The sequence below is a fragment of the Nerophis ophidion genome, linkage group LG13 (genome assembly GCF_033978795.1).
Source record: "Nerophis ophidion isolate RoL-2023_Sa linkage group LG13, RoL_Noph_v1.0, whole genome shotgun sequence".
Taxonomy (NCBI): Eukaryota; Metazoa; Chordata; class Actinopteri; order Syngnathiformes; family Syngnathidae; genus Nerophis; species Nerophis ophidion.
Genome location: NC_084623.1, coordinates 5,257,756 through 5,268,668, shown reverse-complemented (window position 1 = coordinate 5,268,668; position 10,913 = coordinate 5,257,756).

Here is a 10,913-nt window from a genome sequence, read left to right as displayed (position 1 = left end):
GACCCGCAGGAGACGAGGAAGGAGGCGGCCTTGGTGAGAAGCCTGCTGGAGATGAGGAAGCAGGCGTCCTCTGTGAGGAGCCTGCTGGAGATGAAGGAGACGGCGGCCTCTGCAAGGAGCCAGCTGGAGACAAGGAAGGAGGCGGACGCTGCAGACCCGCTGGAGACGAGGAAGGAGGCGGCCTTGGTGAGAAGCCTGCTGGAGACGAGGAAAGAGGCATCCTCGGTGAGGAGCCCACTGTAGATGAAGGAGACGGCGGCCTCTGCAAGGAGTCAGCTGGAGACAAGGAAGGAGGCGGACGCTGCAGACCCGCAGGAGACGAGGAAGGAGGCGGCCTTGGTGAGAAGCCTGCTGGAGATGAGGAAGCAGGCGTCCTCTGTGAGGAGCCTGCTGGAGATGAAGGAGACGGCGGCCTCTGCAAGGAGTCAGCTGGAACCAAGGAAGGAGGCGGACGCTGCAGACCCGCAGGAGACGAGGAAGGAGGCGGCCTTGGTGAGAAGCCTGCTGGAGATGAGGAAGCAGGCGTCCTCTGTGAGGAGCCTGCTGGAGATGAAGGAGACGGCGGCCTCTGCAAGGAGCCAGCTGGAGACAAGGAAGGAGGCGGACGCTGCAGACCCGCTGGAGACGAGGAAGGAGGCAGCATCGGTGAGGAGCCTGCTGGAGACAAGGCAGACGGCGGCCTCGTCGAGGAGCCCGCTGGAGACGAGGAAGGAGGCGGCCTCTGTGAGGAGCCTGCTGGAGATGAGGTAGACGGCGGCCTCATCGAGGAGCCCGCTGGAGACAAGGAAGGAGGCGGCCTCGGTGTGGAGCCCACTGGAGACAAGGAAGGCGGCGGCATCTGCAGACCCGCAGGAGACGAGGAAGGAGGCGGCCTTGGTGAGAAGCCTGCTGGAGACGAGGAAAGAGGCATCCTCGGTGAGGAGCCCACTGTAGATGAAGGAGACGGCGGCCTCTGCAAGGAGTCTGCTGGAGACAAGGAAGGAGGCGGTCGCTGCAGACCCGCAGGAGACGAGGAAGGAGGCGGCCTTGGTGAGAAGCCTGCTGGAGATGAGGAAGCAGGCGTCCTCTGTGAGGAGCCTGCTGGAGATGAAGGAGACGGCGGCCTCTGCAAGGAGCCAGCTGGAGACAAGGAAGGAGGCGAACGCTGCAGACCCGCTGGAGACGAGGAAGGAGGCAGCATCGGTGAGGAGCCTGCTGGAGACAAGGCAGACGGCGGCCTCTGTGAGGAGCCCGCTGGAGACGAGGAAGGAGGCAGCATCGGTGAGGAGCCTGCTGGAGACGAGGCAGACGGCGGCCTCTGTGAGGAGCCTGCTGGAGACGAGGAAGGAGGCGGCCTCGGTGTGGAGCCCACTGGAGACAAGGAAGACGGCGGCATCTGCAGACCCGCAGGAGACGAGGAAGGAGGCGGCCTTGGTGAGAAGCCTGCTGGAGAGGAGGAAGGGGGCGTCCTCGGTGAGGAGCCTGCTGGAGATGAAGGAGACGGCGGCCTCTGCAAGGAGCCAGCTGGAGACAAGGAAGGAGGCGAACGCTGCAGACCCGCAGGAGACGAGGAAGGAGGCGGCCTTGGTGAGAAGCCTGCTGGAGATGAGGAAGCAGGCGTCCTCTGTGAGGAGCCTGCTGGAGATGAAGGAGACGGCGGCCTCTGCAAGGACCAGCTGGAGACAAGGAAGGAGGCGTCCTCTGTGAGGAGCCTGCTGGAGACGAGACAGACGGCGGACTCGGCGAGGAACTTGCTGGAGATGAGGTAGACGGCGCCTTCTTGAGGAGCCTGCTGGAGACAAAGAAGGAGGCGGCATCGCTGAGGAGCCCACTGGAGACAAGGAAGGCGGCGGCATCTGCAGACCCGCAGGAGACGAGGAAGGAGGCGGCTTCAGTGAGGAGCCCGCTGGAGATGAAGGAGATGGCGGCCTCTGCAAGGAGCCAGCTGGAGACGAGGAAGGAGGCGGACTCTGCAGACCCGCTGGAGACGAGGAAGGAGGCGGACTCTGCAGACCCGCTGGAGACGAGGAAGGAGGCGGACTCTGCAGACCCGCTGGAGACGAGGAAGGAGGCAGCCTCAATGTGGAGCCCTTTGGAGATGAGGACGGAGACGGCATCTGCAGACTTGGAGGAGACGAAAGCGGGGTCTGCACAGCAGGAGACAAAGATGGCGGCTGCATGTCGAAAGACCTTAGCTTTCACTGGACATTTATCAATTAAATATTACAAAACACTTCTGAGAGGTTGGCGGTTCTGAGAAATTGGAGCTTTTCAGAAAACATCCAGGACCTGAGCCCAAGTTGTCCCCCTCTAACACCGCCCCTGGCTAAGACCGATTGTTATTCCCACTTCCAACCTTTGCTGCTGTGTTGTTCTGCTAAAATGCTTTACATTTATGGTGAGTTGCAAATATAGTCATGATGAATATAGGAACATAGAAATATAATGACTCAAAAACGGCTCCAAACAAAAGACATGATTTCCATGTGATTGTTCAATAATGTAAAGGTCATTCTTTTGCCTGTGATTGGGGTCTTCCAAGCCATCAGTGGGCCGATACATTGCAAAACTGGTCAGCTCATGCTTGGATTGAATTAGCATTCCCCATTCAGAGGCAGTAATGCAATCAGCATTTGCTGTTTCCGCTGTTAGGAGCAGGAACTGCCTGATATCAGTACCTTGTCACGTATGCTGCGATGGTGCTAGAGGAGCTTGTTCTATGGAAAGACTCAAAAACTATAACAAAGTAAAATTATTAATTATAAAAACAAAACAAACATTTTTAATGAGCTATTTCCCGATTGGATATTATAATCAGGTATCGGTCTGATATCAGCAAATACATCAAGTTATTAAAATGCACTATTTTGAGGTGTAAACATACAAAATTAGCAAGCACAGAACATTAGCATGTTAACATAAGAGATGTTAGCATACTTCCAAGATGGCGCCAATTAATAAACTCCGCGATTTTTAGGTTTAAACAGACAAATTTAGTGATAAGAAACTAGTATAACATGTTAAAATTCTAGCACCAGTTATTAAAATGCACTATTTTTTGGTGTAAACATACAAAATTAGCTAGCACAGAACATTAGCATGCTAACGTAAGAGATGTTATCGTACTTCCAAGATGGTGCCAAGGTTTGAAAGCCATGATTTTTAGGTTTAAACATACAAATTTACCGATAGGAAACTAGTATAAAACGTTAACATTCTAGCACAAGTTGTTAAAATGTACTATTTTTAGGAATAAATGTACAAAATTAGCTTAAAAGCTAGCATGGAACGTTAGCATGCTAACATAAGGGATGTTAACACACATCCAAGATGGCGCCAAACATCAACATCCATGTTTTTAAAGTTTAAACATAGAAATTTAGCTAAAGACACACATTAAAATTCTAGCACCAGTTATTAAAATGCACTATTTTTAGGCATAAACATACAAAATTAACTAGCACAGAAAGTTAGCATGCTAACATAAGATACATTATCATACTTCCAAGAGGACGCCAAGGTTTAAAATCTCAAAAACTATAACAAAGTAAAATTATTAATTATAAAAACAAAACAAACATTTTTAATGAGCTATTTCCCGATTGGATATTATAATCAGGTATCGGTCTGATATCAGCAAATACATCAAGTATCGGATTCCATCCAAAATATCCGATATAAGCTCCGATCAGCAGTCCTGTCGCTCGTTTAGCTCAACAGCCAATTAAAATGCAAAAGTAATATACAAAAAGTAAACATGGTAATCTATACAGTAGACTACTTGGAGCTGGCAGCTACACAGCAGCTAAGCACACAATAGCACATAAGCTAGCCATACTTAATTGTACAATATTGCAGTCTAAATAAATATATCAATAAATTAAAAAAAAAAAAAAATATATATATATATATATATATACATATATATATATATATATATATATATATATATATATATATAATATAAATGACTTAGGTGGTACTGACCTGTTGCTGCTGCTGCCTAATGCAGTATACAGTACTACTGCTAGTACTACTAAGTATACAGTACTACCGCTTGTACTACCAAGTATGCAGTACTACTGCTAGTACTACCAAGAAGACAGTTATTTTGATATTACTACCAAGTATACACTACTACTGCTAGTACTACCAAGTATACAGTACTACTGCTAGGACTACTAAGTATACAGTACTACCACTAGTACTACCAAGTATGCAGTACTGCTGCTGGTACTACCAAGTATACAGTACTACTGCTAGTACTACCAAGAAGACAATTATTTTGATATTACTATGAAGTATACAGTACTACTGCTAGTACTACTAAGTATACAGTACTACTGCTAGTACTACCAAGTATGCAGTACTACTGCTAGTACTACCAAGAAGACAGTTATTTTGGTATTACTACCAAGTATACAGTACTACTGCTAATACTACCAAGTATACAGTACTATTGCTGGTACTACGAAGTATACAGTCATTTTCATAGTACTACCAAGTATACAGTATTACTGCTAGTACTACCAAGTACACACCACTACTGCTAGTACTACCAAGTATACAGTACTACTGCTGGTACTACCAAGTATACAGCGCTACTGCTATCACTATCAAGTATACAAATTATACAGTACTAATGCTAGTACTACAAAGTATTCAGTACTACTGCTGGTACTACCAAGTATACAATAATATTGATAGTACTACCAATTATACAGTACTACCGCTAGTACTACCAAGTATGCAGTACTACCACTAGTACTACCAAGAAAACAGTTATTTTGATATTACTACAAAGTATACAGTACTACTGCTAGTACTACTAAGTATACAGTACTACCGCTAGTACTACCAAGTATGCAGTACTACTGCTAGTACTACCAAGTATACAGTACTGCTGCTGGTACTACGAAGTATACAGTACTACTGCTATCACTACCAAGTATACAGTACTACTGCTGCTACTACCAAGTATACAGGGCTACCGCTATCACTGTCAAGTATACAAATTATACAGTACTACTGCTAGTACTACCAAGTATTCAGTACTCCTGCTGGTACTACCAAGTATACAGTACTACTGCTGGTACTACCAAGTATACAGTACTACTGCTGGTACTACCAAGTATACAGTAATATTGATAGTACTACCAAGTATACAGTACTACTGCTATCACTACCAAATATACAGTACTACTTCTAGTACTACCAAATATATAGTACTACTGCTAGTACTACCGAGTATACAGTACTATTGCTGGTACTACGAAGTATACAGTCATTTTTATAGTACTACCAAGTATACAGTATTACTGCTAGTACTACCAAGTACAGACCACTACTGCTAGTACTACCAAGTATACAGTACTACTGCTGGTACTACCAAGTATACAGCGCTACTGCTATCACTATCAAGTATACAAATTATACAGTACTAATGCTAGTACTACCAAGTATACAGTACTACTGCTAGTACTACCAAGTATTCAGTACTACTGCTGGTACTAACAAGTATACAGGACTACTGCTGGTACTACCAAGTATACAGTAATATTGATAGTACTACCAAGTATACAGTACTACTGCTATCACTACCAAATATACATTACTACTTCTAGTACTACCAAATATATAGTACTACTGCTAGTACTACCAAGTATACAGTACTACTGCTGGTACTATGAAGTATACAGTCATTTTTATAGTACTACCAAGTATACAGTATTACTGCTAGTACTACCAAGTATACAGTACTACTGCTGGTACTACGAAGTATATAGTCATTTTTATAGTACTACAAAGTATACAGTACTACTGCTGGTACTACCAAGTATACAGTAATATTGATAGTACTACCAAGTATACAGTACTACTGCTATCACTACCAAATATACATTACTACTTCTAGTACTACCAAATATATAGTACTACTGCTAGTACTACCAAGTATACAGTACTACTGCTGGTACTATGAAGTATACAGTCATTTTTATAGTACTACCAAGTATACAGTATTACTGCTAGTACTACCAAGTACACAGTACTACTGCTAGTACTACCAAGTACACAGTACTACTGCTAGTACTACCAAGTGTGTGTCTATGGAAACTGCCATCTATAAATAGCCTTTCTCTTGTTAAGGTATCAAATATTAATATGTTTCTAAATAAGTAATGCATGCGTCCAATTAATGATACTCTCTGGCATTAATTCTCTGTCTTCTTCCTCCAATGTCATCAATGCGCAGTAAAACACACACACACACACACACACACACACACACACACACACACACACACACACACACACACACACACACACGCACACACACACACACACACACACACACACACATCTGTGTTGGCCGATGTTTGACTAGTTCTATCTGTCTGCCAAGTACTGTCTCTTTAACAGCTGCGTGTGTGTGTGTGTGTGTGTGTGTGTGTGCGTGTGTGTGCGTGTGTGTGCACGTGTGATAAAAGGGGATATTGGCGGGCGAAATATTCCTCCTGTAATAAGTCATCTTTAAATGACAGCGTCGTAAAGCATTAGGAGAGGCGAGTGGAGGAGACCTGCCAGAGCTTTGTTAGCCTGATAAATGTTTGCTGCCCCGTGAGAAGCCGCCTGTGTCACTTCCAATCAACAACACCCGCTGGCTGCAACAGGTGCCTCGGAGAGGCGGAGAACAAGAGCAAGTTATTAAAATACTCCATTTTTGTAGGTGTAAACATACAACAGCTAGCACATAAGGGATGTTAGCATATTTCCAAGATGGCGCCAAACATCAAAATCCCCGATTTTAATGTTTAAACTGTTATGATCCGCTGCCTGGATCATATCATATTCTGGTTTTGTAACGTTGTTGTATTATATTCTGCTAGTGCTTGACTTCCTTAGTTCCTGTTTGTTCTGTTAACATAGTCACGCATTAGTGTCACCTGCCTCTTGTTTTTGACTCACACCTGTTTGTAATTACTGTCCTTATTTAAACCTTTTCTGTTGATTCGACCTTGCCTCCTAGTTTGTGTTACACGCAGTTTGTGTTTTCACAATAGTGACGACTCTGATCCCCATCCTGTATTCCGTTTCGCAACCAGCTAGCTTCCACGCTGAGTATTTGTTTTCTCTCTAGCTCCCATGCTAGCGCTTTTGTTTTTTCTAGCTCCCATGCTAGTTGTTTGTTTTGCCTTTTGTGCCGTGTGCAAGTTTTTCTTTCTTAGTCTGTTGTATATTTTTAAATAAATCTTTGTTTCTTACCTCCACGCTGTGTCCGAGCTTTACTGCATTTTGAAAGAACGAACCCGCACCACAATGGCCCGCACACGTCACATAAACAGACACATTTAGGGATAAAAAACTAGCATAACACATTAACATTATAGCACCAGTTATTAAAATGCACTATTTTGAGGTGTAAACATACAAAATTAGCAAGCACAGAACATTAGCATGTTAACATAAGAGATGTTAGCATACTTCCAAGATGGCGCCAATTAATAAACTCCGCGATTTTTAGGTTTAAACAGACAAATTTAGTGATAAGAAACTAGTATAACATGTTAAAATTCTAGCACCAGTTATTAAAATGCACTATTTTTTGGTGTAAACATACAAAATTAGCTAGCACAGAACATTAGCATGCTAACGTAAGAGATGTTATCGTACTTCCAAGATGGTGCCAAGGTTTGAAAGCCATGATTTTTAGGTTTAAACATACAAATTTACCGATAGGAAACTAGTATAAAACGTTAACATTCTAGCACAAGTTATTAAAATGTACTATTTTTAGGAATAAATGTACAAAATTAGCTTAAAAGCTAGCACGGAACGTTAGCATGCTAACATAAGGGATGTTAACACACATCCAAGATGGCGCCAAACATCAACATCCATGTTTTTAAAGTTTAAACATAGAAATTTAGCTAAAGACACACATTAAAATTCTAGCACCAGTTATTAAAATGCACTATTTTTAGGCATAAACATACAAAATTAACTAGCACAGAAAGTTAGCATGCTAACATAAGATACATTATCATACTTCCAAGAGGACGCCAAGGTTTAAAATCTATGATTTTTTAGTTCAAACCTAAAAATTTAGCAATAACAAACTAGCATAACATTTTGAAATTCTACCACCAGTTATTAAAATGCACCATTTTTAGGTGTAAACATGCAAAATCAGCTTAACAGCTAGCACAGAACGCTAGCATGCTAACATAAGAGATGTTAGCATACTTCCAAGATGGCGCCAAACATCAAAATCCATGATTTTTTAGGTGTAAACATACAAATTTAGCTAAAAGAAACTAGCATAACACATTACCATTCTAGCACCAGTTATTAAAATGCACTATTTTTAGGCGTAAACATACAAAATCAGCTTAACAGCTAGCACAGAACGTTAGCATGCTAACATGAGAGATGTTATCATACTTCCAAGATGACGCCAAGGTTTAAAATCTATGATTTTTAGTTCAAACCTAAAAATTTAGCAATAAGAAACTAGCATAACATTTTGAAATTCTACCACCAGTTATTAAAATGCACTATTTTTAGGTGTAAACATACAAAATCAGCTTAACAGCTAGCACAGAACGCTAGCATGCTAACATAAGAGATGTTAGCATACTTCCAAGATGGCGCCAAACATCAAAATCCATGATTTTTTAGGTGAAAACATACAAATTTAGCTAAAAAAAAAAACTAGCATAACACATTACCATTCTAGCACCAGTTATTAAAATGCACTATTTTTAGGCGTAAACATACAAAATTAGCTCAACAGCTGGCACAGAACTTTAACATGCTAACATAGGATACATTATCATACTTCCAAGATAGCGCCAAACATCAAAATTCATGATTTTTTAGGTATAAACATACACATTTACCTAAAAGAAACTAGCATAACACAATAAAATTATAGCACCAGTTATTAAAATGCACTATTTTTAGCCGTAAACATACAAATTTAGCTCAACAGCTTGCACAGAACGTTAGCATGCTAACATAAAAAACTTTATCATACATCCAAGATGACGCCAATGTTTAAAATCTATGATTTTTAGTTCAAACCTACAAATTTAGCAATAGGAAACTAGCACAACATTTTGAAATTCTACCACCAGTAATAAAATGCACTATTTTTAGGTGTAAACATACAAAATCAGCTTAACAGCTAGCACAGAATGCTAGCATGCTAACATAAGAGATATTAGCATACTTCCAAGATGGCGCCAAACATATAAATCCATGATTTTTTAGGTGTAAACATACAAATTTAGCTAAAAGAAACTAGCATAACACATTACCATTCTAGCACCAGTTATTAAAATGCACTATTTTTAGGTGTAAACATACAAAATCAGCTTAACAGCTAGCACAGAACGCTAGCATGCTAACATAAGAGATGTTAGCATACTTCCAAGATGGCGCCAAGGTTTAAAATCTAAGATTTTTAGTTCAAACCTACAAATTTAGCAATAGGAAACTAGCACAACATTTTGAAATTCTACCACCAGTGATTAAAATGCACTATTTTTAGGTGTAAACATACAAAATCAGCTTAACAGCTAGCACAGAATGCTAGCATGCTAACATAAGAGATATTAGCATACTTCCGAGATGGCGCCAAACATCAAAATCCATGATTTTTTAGGTGTAAACACACAAATTTAGCTAAAAGAAACTAGCATAACACATTACCATTCTAGTACCAGTTATTGAAATGCACTATTTTTAGGTGTAAACATACAAAATCAGCTTAACAGCTAGCACAAAACGCTAGCATGCTAACATAAGAGATGTTAGCATACTTCCAAGATGACGCCAAGGTTTAAAATCTATGATTTTTAGTTCAAACATACAAATCTAGCAATAAGAAACTAGCATAACATTTTGAAATTCTACCACCAGTTATTAAAATGCACTATTTTTAGGTGTAAACATACAAAATCAGCTTAACAGCTAGCACAAAACGCTAGCATGCTAAGATAAGAGATGTTAGCATACTTCCAAGATGGTGCCAAACATCAAAATCCATGATTTTTTTGGTGTAACCATACAAATTTAGCTAAAAGAAACTAGCATAACACATTACCATTCTAGCACCAGTTATTAAAATGCACTATTTTTAGGCGTAAACGTACAAAATTAGCTCAACAACTAGCACAGAACTTTAACATGCTAACATAAGATACATTATCATACTTCCAAGAGGACGCCAAGGTTTAAAATCTATGATTTTTAGTTCAAACCTACAAATTTAGCAATAAGAAACTAGCAAAACATTTTGAAATTCTACCACCAGTTATTAAAATGCACCATTTTTAGGTGTAAACATACAAATTTAGCTAAAAGAAACTATCATAACACATGACCATTCTAGCACCAGTTATTAAAATGCACTATTTTTAGGCGTAAACGTACAAAATTAGCTCAACAGCTAGCACAGAACGCTAACATGCTAACATAAGATATGTTAGCATATTTCCAAGCTGGCGCCAAACATCAAAATCCATGGTTTTTTAGGTGTAAACAAACAAATTTAGCTAAAAGAAACTAGCATAACACATTAACATTCTAGCACCACTTATTAAAATGCACTATTTGTAGGCGTAAACATACAAAATTAGGTCAACATCTAGCACAGAACATTAGCATGCTAACATAAGAGACGTTAGCATACTTCCAAGATGACGCCAAGGTTTAAAATCTATGATTTTTAGTTCAAACATACAAATCTAGCAATAAGAAACTAGCATAACATTTTGAAATTCTACCACCAGTTATTAAAATGCACTATTTTTAGGTGTAAACATACAAAATCAGCTTAACAGCTAGCACAAAACGCTAGCATGCTAAGATAAGAGATGTTAGCATACTTCCAAGATGGTGCCAAACATCAAAATCCATGATTTTTTTGG